The sequence below is a fragment of the Urocitellus parryii genome, chromosome 2, assembly GCF_045843805.1.
Source record: "Urocitellus parryii isolate mUroPar1 chromosome 2, mUroPar1.hap1, whole genome shotgun sequence".
Taxonomy (NCBI): domain Eukaryota; kingdom Metazoa; phylum Chordata; class Mammalia; order Rodentia; family Sciuridae; genus Urocitellus; species Urocitellus parryii.
Window position 1 is genome coordinate 127297003 of NC_135532.1, and position 14548 is coordinate 127311550.

Genomic DNA, 14548 nt, shown 5'->3' on the forward strand with positions numbered 1-14548 from the left:
AGCAACAAACAAACAAACAAAAAGCCTAGCAGTGCATTAAGGAAAAAAAAAAGTTTAAAAATGTTGCAGTACTCTTTTATTCCCTCCCATCAAAAACCAGCAAAAATAAAGTGCAGCACCCATAAAAGTGTCAAAACAAAAAATACTCAAATTCTTCCTCTCATAACATAACAAAATAGCACTTAGCCTCAGCAGTCTTAACCAAATTATACAGTGTTCATCATTTGAGGTTCATCATCTTCTTTATGTACCACTGAGTTTAAACTGCAAAGAGCTACATTGATAAAGTACTGAAGAAAATTTGGATTCTGTGATCAGGATTCTAATAAACCTATAGATCCAACATCAGAATGGGGAACATGATTCTGAACTGTCCTAGGTTGAAAACTTTCTGATTAAGAATAAAGTCTTACTCTTGACTGGAAAGCTTCAAGTTCATTTTTGAATACTTCAAAATAATCTTCTTCCTCTGCTTTGGCTTTCTGGAAAAATAACGAAAACACCTTCTTGAATCCACATTACAGTTTTTGGGCATTTCAATAATAAATTGCATTGCAACAGCTTGATGTGCTATTTGTTCCATTAACGCCCCTTTCTGCTCAGCTTCGAGGTGTAAACACCATAAAATAAGATATTTAGCAGTTTCTTTATGTATAAGGTACAGTCAGAGAAAAACCTCTATTATCCCATCAACTCAACCTAACAAAATATATGATTTTTTGTTAATATTTCTGCATAAATGATTTTATCTTCATCTTCTATTTATTTTATCTTGATTAATAAAAGTGTTATTAAAAACATACTTGCTGGGGCTGGGGTTGTGGCTCAGTGGTAGAGTGCATGCCTAGCACACGTGAGGCACTGGGTTCGATCCTCAGCACCACATAGAAGTAAAATAAAGATATTGTGTCCACCTACAACTAAAAACTAAATATTAAAAAAGAAAGAAAGAAAAAAAACATACTTGCTCATGGCATCCATGTTCCACAGACACAGCCTCTCTCTGTGTATTAAAGCGTCCTCTGTCTGTCGCCATTCTCCTCCTTGCCTCAATTCTGATACTGCTCTCTGTGCTTTGCCATGTTCCTGATCCAAGGACTCAAAAGTTTTATAGTGCAAAATACCAAGTTTTTGATGAGCTGATTCCATTTGCACAATACAGAGCTTTTCACAAACTCTGCTTTTGGCAAACCAACACAATCCCATGGCTACACAACTGGGTGCCACCACCAGGCAGCTGGTGGGCAGCAGGGAGAAAGAGGCGCCCAAGTCCCTCTCTTCCTCAGCTTCACCCTCCGCCCGAGGGAGGCCCCCAGGGAAGTTCGAGGGTTCCAGCAGCAGCCACCGTTTTTCCGTGTCCTACTGGCCCCAGCTCTTCAACGGCCAATGCTAACTGACTGGAACCTGCGCCGCTCATCCAGCTGCCCCAGCGTGCCAGGGCCATACCCAAAATGCCTCTCTGTTTTTGTCAACTGTGATAAGTATGTAAGTATGAATTTTATTATATTTCTTAAAGATTTAGCTTTTATCTTCATTTATTTTATCTACTTTTCCCTGTATTTCTGCTCTTATCTCTATTTTGTCGCAACTTTTAAATCAGTTTTCAATTTGTATTCCATATTCCTTTACCTCCTGAAGATAAAGAAAATTTAAAAACACCTAAAATTATGTTAATTTTAGAATGTGTTTACATTGCTTTTGTCCACATATGTACACTTCTCTCATTCTCTGTTTTTCTGTCTCTCACACACAAACCTTCTTAAATAAGGGTTAATTTCTTTTTCTTATTCAGTATTTTACTTCCCACAGATAATATAGATTTTTGTCTTTCTCTATTTCTACTTGATTTTTTTTTCAAATGTAAGCTTTTAGACTGAAGGTGAAAATCTTTTAGCCAAAATAATGGTGTTCAAAACTAATATTTATTTAATATGAATATTTGTATTTACCTATGAGAAGTGTAATTCACTATTTCATTCTATTGAACTGTTTATATTATTCTTTAGTCAACAACACTGGTTCATAATAAACAGGTAATAATATAATTTTTATTGTTTTAGACTGATATTACTCCAATGTACCAGTCAAGATTTTTATTAATTTATTTACTTCTTTTGCCTTTCCTGTGAATTTAATATTCATCTTCTCACCTTTCCAATCTCAAGATATACTGCTGAGAATTTTATTCTCAGAATTAGATACTGAATTTATAAAAATACATATAAAGTGTTTCTGAAATAGTATTAGTAAGACTACCTGTAAATCATTGTTTAAGTTTATTTTGGTGCTTTATATATTTCTGTGATAAATAAATGAGGAAATAATACATCTTAGATAATAACTCAAGAAAAAAAATGGAAGAGGCAATGACTACAAAATAAATGCTGCTTTCTGTGTCATGTATTTCTGTAGTTTTTGAAGATTTATAGAGACACACAATACAAACATCTCAACTCCAGAGACTCAAGCCCAAAAAAATGATTAATATGCTTTTTCTTCATCCAGGATACTTTTTCTCATAATGCATCTTAATAATGTCATAATCTTTCTTTTCTTTACTAGCAAATTTATTCTATTATCTATTTTAAAAAAGCAAATCTAAAACCCAAATTAGGAAGAGTAGTTGAAATATAAACTGTGAAATATTTTATATTCACATTATTTTTTAATCCCATTTTGCTTTTCTTCTCAGCTAAGATTACAGAAAGCGGAATGATTATATAAAATGCAGGGACTATCATAACACCTAAATATTTAAAACTGACTTTCAACAATCATTTAAATTGAAGGTACATTTAGAATATTTAATTTTGAATTAGATATGTTCATATAAAAGTTTAAACATCAATTTACCTGAGAAAAATATTGCTATTTTTGCCTCGAAAGTAGTTTTGGATCATTTGCGAAAAACTTGAATAAGCTTTAGTGAGAATCAGCTGTGCGTTTTGCAACTGTCCTAAATAGAGAGTAAGTTAAAATTTCTTTTACTGCATTTTAAGTGTTATGCAACCTGTATGACCACAAAATTTATTCTTCATACCTCATGTTTTCTGAGAACAAATTAATGTTAACCAGAAAGCATTCTGAGGCAATAAAAATAAAATTTCAATTCTTCCAGGAAGACTAATGTTTTGAGTTTGCCATTGTTGTGAATTGAATGATTTTAGCTATCGAAAATTCATGTATTTAACTCCTAACCCCCAATGTGGTGGTATTAGGCAGAAGGGTCTGTAGGAGGTGATTAGGTAATGAGAGTGGAGCCCACATGAACAGGATTACTGTCCCTATAAGAGTAGGAAGAGCTTTCTTCCTCTGTTTGCTTTCAGTCATGGGAGGAAACAAAACATCAACCATATGCACACCTGCAAAGAATCTTTCACCAGACTCAGCTCTGCTGGAGGCTGGGGCTTGGACTAACAGGCTCCATAATTATTAGAAATCTAAGCTATCTAGTCATGATTTTGATTTTGATTTGGCATCCTGTAGGCTTCTTGAATTTGGATTTTCAATTCATTCTTCATGTTTGGAAAGTTTTCTGATATTATTTCATTGAATAGAATGTTCATTCCTTTGGTTTGGTCCTCTATGCCTTTCTCTATCCGAATAACTCTTAAATTTTGTCTTTTTATGCTATCCCATATTTCTTGAATGTTCTGCTCGTGGTTTCTTATCATTTTCACTGTGGGTCTTTGTTCGTTTCAAGATGATATATTTTATCTTCATTCTCTGATGTCCTGTCTTCTAAGTGGTCGACTCTGTTGGTGATGCTTTCATTTGAGTTTTTAATTTGGTTTATTATTTCTTTCATTCCAAGGATTTCTGTTTGGTTTTTTTTTAGAACCTTTATCTCCCTGTTGAGGTGATTTTTTTTGCTTCTTGGATTTGTTTATGAAGCTCATTGTCAAAGTGATCTTTCACTGCCTGTATTTGCTCTCATATATCTTCTTTGAGATCTCAGAACAGTTTGACCATGTATATCCTAAAATATTTCTCTGTAATTTTTTCTGCTGTAGCTGCCAATGCTTCTAATGATGGGTTGTCTTGATTTGTTTGTGGTGCTTTCTTCCCTTGTCTTTTCATGTTGCTCACAAGTCTTCCTTTCCAGCTCTGTGGATCTGGTGTGTCATTGTTTTTACCCTATAGATTTGTAGTGCACTTGTAGGGTTCTAAGATCTCTCCTTTGTGGGGAAGGACAATGTTAACAGATCCCAATATCAAAAGTACATAACCTATGAACAAATTATTGTTATTAAGACATTTACAGTATTCTGGTATAGCAGTCAAAACTGATGAAGAAGATTTTTATCACCAATAAATGATCCCTAATTTCTTTTTCTTCTTATATTTAATGATTAAAGATAAATTTTGTCACATGCCTATATTTATAGCAGAACAATTCACTATTGAATTGAAATGTTGATGGAAATGAAGTAAGACAGGACCAGGAAATAAGAAAGCTGACTGGAGTTTTCTAGGAAAAATTGGGATGAGCCAAGTCAGAGTGATGACACTAGGGATACAAGGGGGATATTTAATATTACAAGTGGTAACGTTGACTGCATTTTCCCATTAACTATATGATGGGAATATAAGAATAATAGAAACTGGTCCCTAGATCTCTGGCTTGGGAATCTAACATCTGGATCCATTTGTAAAATAAGTACTGTATGAGGTGAATTCACTTTTGGAATATCTGGGTTTATTTTCCACCCTTGCCCATCATTAATTCATAATAATTTATTTTGGAAGCAGGTTCAGTCCTATAAATGGAGAAGAAAATAAAATATGTTGCGCTTTTATATGTGATGCTCTCTTTTTAATAGCAGTGATAGAACGAATATCAATAAAGCAAAGAATAGATTGTGAATTATAGTAAATGCTACTTTAAAAGAACAGATAAATCTTTTGAAAATTCAGTGCAGAAAAGTGGCTCTTTATGTTAAAATGTTGTGAACTTATTTTGTTAGTGGCCAGGTGGTAAAAGTGTGAGGCTAAAAAACAGAAGCAAATGTATTATGTGGGTACTTCTGTATTAATTGAAGGTAAAAAAATTACAGACATTTTATTGTGGAAATCCCAAAGCATAGTTGTATTAGTTATTATGGGTTGTGATAAAAATCACCATCTACTGGGTGATTTAAATGATAGAAATGTATTTTCCAACAATTCTGGGGGATGGAAGCCTGAGAAGTAGGTACTGGCAGGTTAGGTTTCTCCTGAGACCTTTCCTTGGCTTACAGATGGCTTCTTTGTCTCTGCGTCTTCACATGACTTTTCCTCTGTCTGCAGACACCTTAGATGTCTCTTCTAGTTCTTATTAGGTCACACATCCTATTGAATTAGAATCCCACCCTTATAACCTTATTAAAAAGGGCCTGATCTCCAAATACCTTCACATTGGGGTTTCAGGATTTCAACAAATGAATTTGGGGGGACTCCAATTCAGTGCATAATAACATTACCAGGAATTGAATAAATATTTGCAATACAGTTCTACTAGTAAGAACAGGAACATTTCTGAGGGGATTACAGTTCTGCTCAATTAGGATTCAAAGACAGTTTTTCCTGTATCAAGATCAATTGCACAAGTTCAGCTGTTAATATTCATATGTGATGAGATTTTGCGTTTCATCTTTAAAAATATCTTTTCACAGAGATATGTTGTACATGTAATAATCAAAACACTAAATTATTACTGTTCAGTGAGATTTGTAAGGCAGGCAGGCAGGCACAGAGACAGAACAGAACATGGTGCTTCTCTCAAGCAATTTTCCTCCTGTCTTATTGCAAGCACCATTGAATTTGCATTGTTAGAACCATAAGCAGAATAATGAAAAGTGAATACATTATCAAATATAATTAAATTCTTACAAGTTAAATTGATGCCCTGACTTCAAATGTATCATAAGTATAAATTAAAGTAGGTAATATGCAATAAAATTGATTAGAGGTAGAATGTGAATTAATATAAAGATACATTTCTATTCAGATTCCAAATGTATCTCTATATATTGTTTCTGCTAAGCTATCATCCCAAAGAATATGCCTGATTAAATGAATTTTTAAAGGAACTTCGTTTCTTTTTATACTATTCCCTTTCAATCTCATTCTTTAAAAAAATCTAACTTATTTTTATTCTTATTCCATTTTTTAAAGTCTATATTTGTTTTACTTGTGTACAACCAGAAACATGAAAAATTGTGCTTTATATTTGTAATATGCATTGAATAGCATGCTACTGTCATATATAACACATTAAAATAAATAAATAAATCCATATTAGATAAAAGTTTTTAGCCAGCAGTTATTTGTTTTTTATAACTTCGGCAGACAGAAATTAAAAAATTATGTAAACTGTCATCATAAGTACATTTGAGATTGAGATGATAAAGAAATGCAAGAAAATAATGTAGCTAAATAGTCCATGAACTAATAATTTATCCTTGAGATATATAAAATGAAAATCCATGAGGAAAGAAAAGCATAGAAAACTTGCTACCTTAGGAAACATACACAACACAGTTATTTTTTTTTGCTTTTAATCAACACAAATGCATTATACTCTTAAAGTTTTAATGATTAATAAATCAAAACATGTCCAAATAAAAGTAAAAATAAATGTAACTCAAGGATTTAAAATCAGCATACTACAGTGATACAACAACTTCATTGCTTATAGCATCTCAATTCACAACAACCAAGCTATGGAATCATCCTAGGTGCCTTTCAACAAATGAATGGATGAATAAAATGTGATACACACACACACACACACACACACACACACACACACACACACACTATAAAGATAAGTAAAATTATGGCACTTGCCAGTAAAAAGTTGAACTGGAGAGCATCATGCTCAGTAAAATAAGCCAGCCCACAAAAACCAAAGGTTAAGTGTTCTCTTAATATTTAGGTGCTAACCCATAACACAGGAGGTTAGGGAGGGGAAGTATAGAAGTTCACTGGATTAGACAAACGGGAATGAAGGGAAGAGAGGAGGGGGGACTTGGATAGGAAAGAGAGTAGAATGAATTGAACTTAACTTTCCTATGTTTATATATGAATACATGACCAGTGTAACTCCACATCATGTTCAATGACAAGATTGGGATCAAAATTGTAATTGATTGCAGATCATGTATGTATATAATGTGTCAAACCACACTCTAATGTCATGTGTATCTAAAGACAACAAATAAAAAAAGGCCATGATTTAACAAAATGTTTTTCTTTTACTAAATATTAAAGTGCCTATTAAACACATGTATGGCTAGGACTGTCTTTATGACAAGGTATTTTCTTGAAGATGTTTACACTAACTTCTTGAGGATAGGAGATATTAAATGAATCAACAATTACAATAGTGTGATATAAGAAAAGAGGAAGCTATAGGAGTAGGGCAAGGATGGGGGTCTCAGCCATGATTGGAATAATGATATCAAAAATGGAGAATTTTTCTCATAGTGAAGGTTGAATGAGCTAAATCTCAAAATACAAGTTAAGAATTATGCAGATAGAAAAAGAGAAGATGTTCCTAGCAAAGTAAACTGCATGTGAGAGTCTACTAAGGAGAGATAGAACATGCTAATTGTTGTTTTTCAACCATTATTACACTTAGTAACTTTAAAACCATGAAGTAGATGAGCTTCCAGAGAGTAAACTAAGAACAACTGAATAGAATAACATTGTGGCAACTGGGAAATAAACAGTGGCTGGAAAAATCATCTGGAAACATGATGAGAGTAATGTTGTGCCATATTTGCTTGACCACATGGCAATATTTCTGAGTTGTAATGCCAGAGCCATGCAAAACTTTGGCAAATAGTATAAATTGTGGCCCTTTAAAACCAATTTATATGATTTATACAAGCCCTTGATGCACCCAAATGACGGGCCTCTATTTATACCTTCTCCCTGTTAGTTCAACTGCATTCACTTATGTCTTACCCCGCTTCACCAAACTACTTTATAAGGGGAAAATTATAATTTCCAGGTGTGTGTATACTATATACTTAGTTAATATCAAGTCCTAGTCTCATCTATGTGATATTTTGTATTCATTAAGGAGATAAGAAATGGCTGTGTGTTTATCTCTCATCTGTCAATGTTAGATTTCAGCATTCCCAATGCACCATTATTCACAACATTGTTCAGAGAAATAAATGGTGAATTGTCTTTAAATATATTTTACAGGTGATTATTTGTGTGCAACAGAAGTGAGAGTGACTAACCACAAAGATGGCTCTGATTTCTTAGTTCTCTTGCATTTTGAGAACATATATATATATTCTCATTAAGAAATGAATTATGTTTCTCTATTCACACTGTGGAGAGCCTGTGTGCCTTAAATTAATAAGAACAACAACAAAAAAAAAAACTGCACAGAGATGAGTAGTATATTTGTTCTGAACTTAGACCTTAAGAGAAATTGTTAACTTCCGCTCCGGAGAAGCAAACTTCTGCTAGAGACAGAGCACCCTTCTTTAGAAAGTCTGATTTGTCATAGGTGAAGCCATAGACACAATCCAACACCAACCTTCCTGCCAGGTCACTTCAGAAACGTGACCCAGCATGCAGTTTCACAGTGTTTCAGAAGCAATACTTAGCACATGGTGCATTATATATATATATATATATATATATATATATATATATATATATATATATATGTATATATATATATATATATACATATATATGTATATATATATATATATAGCATTATATATATATAGAAAGAGTCATGCTTCAATGTAGTTTTTACCTTAGCTTTCTTCATCTTTGCTGAGGTGAACTTGCCAAACTTTCTATTAAACTTGAGTGTACATAATTGCAAAGTGGAAAGTAGGTTTAATTAAACTTTAGAGTAAGTACAATTAAATATTTGCTGAAAAATGGAATGGTTCTAAGTTTGGTATTATCAGTGTTAGAAATACCTATATTTCTTTCTATTTTCTGTTAAGATGTAATAATCTTTCCCAGTTTCAAAAAAAAGTTCACATAAAATTAGAAACACATTAAACTGCAGAGGTAGTATGTGTCTCTGACTTTGTATCTTGTTTGGATAGAACACACATATCAAGAGTGTATAAAAAGGTTTGTTACTCAAATCATGAGGCTTTCTGGGAAGAGAAAGAGAGCTAAAAAAAACAGGTCTAGAAATAGATTGAGAGAGCAAGGAAAGTTGTGATTTTTACTTTTTTTTTCTTGGTTAGTGGTGCTGGGTAAAAGTTTTCATGTGTCATTTGAACTTCCCATTGGGTCTAAAGGAAGGATCACTCAGGCTCACTGTATTCAGCTGTGCAGATGTAGAGCAGAAGAGCAATAGTGAGATGTCAGATGTGGAAGTTGTAAGCAAATGTAAAAATGATGTGAATCTGTATTACAATTTGACACTGAAGTTTTTAAGTGAAGACTAAAACATGTCATGTTTTATTTAATTGAATTTAAACATTTTCAAGTAAATTTTTAGGTGCTTGATGAGGCCTGTAGTCTGATGTCAACATGTAGGCAAGAGCTCCCTGAGTGCCTTCCTAAGAGCCTAGCATCCTGTATTCTAAGAATTAAAATAAGTGCCTAAATAAGTACCTATGATATTGGAACTCTGCACCTATTATAACAAGGCCTCATCAGGACACTTCTGTCCTTTTCAGAATTCCAAGTATTATTGATAGTGAGCTGGGCATGTACTTCTTCCCCGAAATGGTTTCTGTGAGGCAAGAGATACCTAGAAGTTTTGTTTTGTTTTGTTTTTAATTCCAAACAGGGCAACCTTGGTAAGAAGTACGTGGTTTTTGCAATTGGCTGATGGAATACACAGTAAAAGGGAGAGGTAAAATTTAAAAACAGTTAGCAGTGAATATTAGCCAATCACACGCTGTCAGCTAGTCCAGCTATTTCCATGTAAGCAAGCATTAAGCTACAAGCAGTTGAGCCCTTTCTGACCACACCTCACTTATTTCCTGTCTATAAATACTCTGCCCACCTGGAAAATGAAGTTTCTAAACCTCTTGTGATTCAGTGTGCTGCTTGATTCATGAACCATTCTTTGCTTGATTAAACTGCTTAATTTCTCAATTTTTTTTTAAAAAAGATCATATGCAGGAAAAGTATAGTTAGAAGAGGCACTTATTACAAGATAAGCTTAATTTTTGAACAGATATGTATGGTTAACCTGATTTAAATATTAAACAGTATACCCATGTACTAAAACCCCTCATTACCCTGTTAATATATGTATAATTATTATGTTTTTGTGTACCAGTTTAAAGTAAATTCAATTCAATGAAAACATATGAAGAAACAATAACAAAATTAATGCATATCTAATTCTTTCCACTTGAAATAATGGCTATTAGGTGTATGTGACAAAAGAAGTAAGAGACAGATAAAGGCTAAAAGTACCCATAAAGGACAGATGGGACAAAAAGTATACTGATAATTGTTGGAATCAATGACATAACACACAGACATAAAATATGGGAGAGAGTTTATACAAAAAGTAGGAATCATTGAAATGAAAACTGCTTTCCACAGATTTGTTGAAAATTCATTACTCATAATTGTTTTATACCATGATTAAACATATTTGTTTCTCGCAGAAATGAAATACAAGCTCACCAAGAAGTTAACAGCCCTAACTTATTTTCTTTCAAAAATTTATAATATAGAGAGATTATATAAACTAATATAATACACTAGAGATTGAATAAATAAGAATTTTACAAAGGTTACATTTTTACTTCTCAAACAACAAGATTATTACAAGGTTGATTTTATAATTGAGGAAAATTTTATACACAGTTGAATGTCCAGATCATAAGTGTAAAATATATAAACCAAAGTATAGAATATTTAATATATCTATAAATACAGATAGTAATCTTTGGTGACCTTCAGGGCCTTTAGTTCAGAAGCTGGGGATCTGGGATGGAGTAAAGACAGACATACATAGACAGAAAAGCTCCCACCTGGTGGTTTCTTCATCCCCTGATAAAGGATGACCTAAACCAGAGGTACCTCAGCGCATTGATTATATAGGTTTTAACATCAAAAGGATATTTTTGTGAGAAAGTTTCTTCAAAGCAAACAGGACCAAGGTCCTGGGGTCCAGAATCAGAAAATGGCAACATCAAAAGGTATCATCAGATAATCGTTCAGGTGCCTGAGGATAAGAACTGCTCACAGTGTCCACCTTGTCATTAACCAGGCTGGAAGTCCTCTACTTGACCCAGCCTAAGGCCACATAATATTCATACTTTCAGTTTCTTTAGAAGTGCAGAATCTCCTATTGTTCTATTAATATACTAATAATTTTCTGTGGTCATATAATTTCAAGAAGACTGCAAAAAATCATAGGGCTCATTAAATAAGTTAGGTGAGGTAATAACTCTCTACCATGGGGTAGAATAGGGAGAAATCAAGTGGCATTTTTTTTTTTTTTGGACTGGAGACTGAACACAGGGGCACTTACCACAGAGGTACATCTAAGATCCTTTATTTTTTATTGTGAGACTGGGTCTCACTCAGATGCAGAGGCTGATGTTGAAGTTGACTTCCTCCTGCCTCATCCTCCCAAGCCACTGGGATTTCAGTGTGCACCATCAAACTTGCCAAATAATAACTTTTTACTGCATCACATTAAAGTCAAATTGTTATTTTTTTAACATTTATTCTTTAGTTGTAGGTGGACGCCATACTTTTATTGCCCCTCAAATTGTTATTCAAGGATGATTCCTCTTCCATGATGCTCTTTCCTCCCACTGTACATAGTCCTTTTAAAAATCAATTAAATTTAACATACTTCAGCATGTAAGTATTTTATGTGCACATATACATATAGATATATTAAATTATATTGACAAATTAAAATATCAAAAGCTTTAAAACTTAGCATTTAAAACATAATCTTATCACCCTGAATGTGGTGGCACAAACTAATCCCAGTGACCAGGAGGCTGAGGCAAGAAGATGGCAAGTTCAAGGCTAGCCTCATAAACTGAGTGAAACCCTGCCTCAAAATAAAAATTAAAAAGTGTTGAGGGTATAGTTCAGTGCTACAGCATCTCTGGATTCCATTTACAGTATCTATCTATCTATCTATCTATCTATCTATCAACCTATCTATCTATCTGTTTGTAGTATATATTTATTTAAAAATCTATATTTTAAAAATATATATGTATATATTTTTCTTAATAATTATTGATAACATAAGACATAACAATTGTCACTACATTGAATTTAATTTCTTGATTTGAGAATCATGCAGAAACTATATTCTCTTATTTATAGAAACAGGAGAATATATCAATAATTGTTTGTTGACCAGGGAATAATTTTAATCTATTTGTCTCCCTATGTTGTCTAGATTGGCTCTGGGTTCAAGTGATTTTTCTGCCAGCTCCTTGAGAAGCTGGGAATACATGACACTGTGCCCATCTTATAAGGAATCTTTTACTTTCTTCTTCTTCTTTTGTTTTTACGCCCCTGTACTGTTAAACGCAGGTGCTTGTACATGCTAGGGAGTAACTAATCTGCAGCTGAGTTATGCTGAAACTTCTCTTGACAATCAGGATCAGATCCTGTCCCCTGATATTTAAAAGTAAACACCTGAGAAATGCTGAAGCAACAACAAAAATTGTTATTTGCAGAATAGTAACACACACACACACACACACACACACACACACACACACGGAGACAGAGAGGGGAGAGAATCCAACAGAGATGAGGGGTTCCATAGCTGGTGTTTGAGGGAGTGGGGGGGTGTTCTGTCCCTTTTGTAGATTTCTGCTTTCCTTGCTTCTCATGCTCTCCTGCTCCCATCCTGCCTATGTGGCCAAAAGGTGGGAAGGGAACTGTCCAGGGAGTACCTCACCCTATATTTTGTATCTCCCAGAAAGGTGAAAAGGGAGCCACCCAGGGGGGTGCTATTTAGCAACTCTTTGCTGGAAAGAAAAATTCTTTGGAGGCAGGTAATCTTGGTAAAAGGTGAGAGGAGGGGGAAGTTCTCTGGAGTAATAGCAATGTATTTCCTTTTGAATCAGTCCCCTTCTGCCTGGACCCAATCATTATTTATATACCCTGAGGATCCTTTTGTCCAGGTCTCAGTCTCCCCTCTGATTAAGGGGACACTTAGTGCTGTAAGGGGAAATGGACAATGACTCTACTAGAGTTTTGGGGCTGCGAGGGGGCAATGTGAGGCAAGAAGTTTGGGTTTCCTTTTTAGGAACATTTGGGTCAGTGGAGGGGTCCATGGGAAAGGTCTGGTTTAAAAATAACAGGTTGTAAAGTCATATGAGAGGTGAGTGTTTCATGAGAGAAAAAAAAAGACATGAATACTAGAATGAGATTAATACAAAATAAATGTCATACAACAGAACATGCCAATGAATATTATAATGATGATAGAAATCACCGGGAGATGTAAGAACTAAGAAGTTGTTCCCATTATAAGCCAGTAAGGACATGATCTCTATTTAGGAATATAAATCTTTAAGGATGTTAATTACAATATTAGAGTAATTAGGAAGGTAACACAATAGTTTTTATAATGTCACAGATGCCCCGTAATGCGGCAGTCCGGCTGCAGCAAAATAGCCGGGGGGTGACGAATAACTTCTGTAGATTGATGCAGCAGGAATAGGAGCCATTTATTGTAGGACAACAGAGCTATTTATACATTTTGCACAGCTTATCTTAATTAGCATAAACTAGATACATCCATCAACCAATAAGGAATCTCCACACTTAATGGCTCGCTTTTGTTACTTCTCAAACCACTCCCTCTGACATTTTGCCAGGCACCATCCAGACTTGTTTACGAACTCTAACATTTCTCTGGCAAAATACCAGGTGTTATTTTTGACTTATTTACAGACCTTAACACCGTAAGATGTAGTTAAGCTATCTAATGTCATCTGATTTTTGTAAAACACCTTTCTATAGGCATAACCTCTCTACTTATTAGAGATCCTCTTATTGCTGTTACTTAGTGCTAGATAATCATATTAGGAAGCAGATCAAGTCTGTCTATGTAAGAGGTTTGGAACATTTGAAGGTCTTAAATTGACTAAAGAAGTTTCTGATTGTGACAGTGTCTTTTGATAGTTATCAGGCACTCTAAGAATCCTCTTTTTTTTTTTTTTTTTTTTTGCCACCAATCTTACTTACTCTTGGTGGGGCTAACACAAGTGTATGTCTTAAGTTCCATTAAAAGAACAATTTTTTTTTCCATTTAAATGCCCATGCATGGCTGTGCTTTGGTTATATCTTACTTTGCTAGGTGTTTAAGATCAAGCTGGTCAAATTGCCCTTCTTACTATCATTTAGAGTTAGTTGATTTTCTTCCGGCGGTTACTCTGGAGAACTTGTGAGCAGGCTCTTAGCTCCTTTAGTGCATCTCTCAGGATAGGTCAAAATCTTGTTGACCCTTGGAAGAATCAGGGACACTTCCTTCTCCAATGACTTCCCATTTTGCAGCTTCCTGTTCTCCAGGGTATTATTGGTCTCCCTGATCAGGAGGCCATGTGGTGCAGAG

At 34.2% G+C, this 14548-nt stretch overlaps 1 pseudogene; it reads right to left on the reverse strand.

Moving 5' to 3' along the window:
- Positions 1-314: 314 nt before the first annotated feature.
- Positions 315-14548, reverse strand: part of LOC113193231 (hsp90 co-chaperone Cdc37-like 1 pseudogene) — a 66855-nt pseudogene continuing 52621 nt past the window's right edge.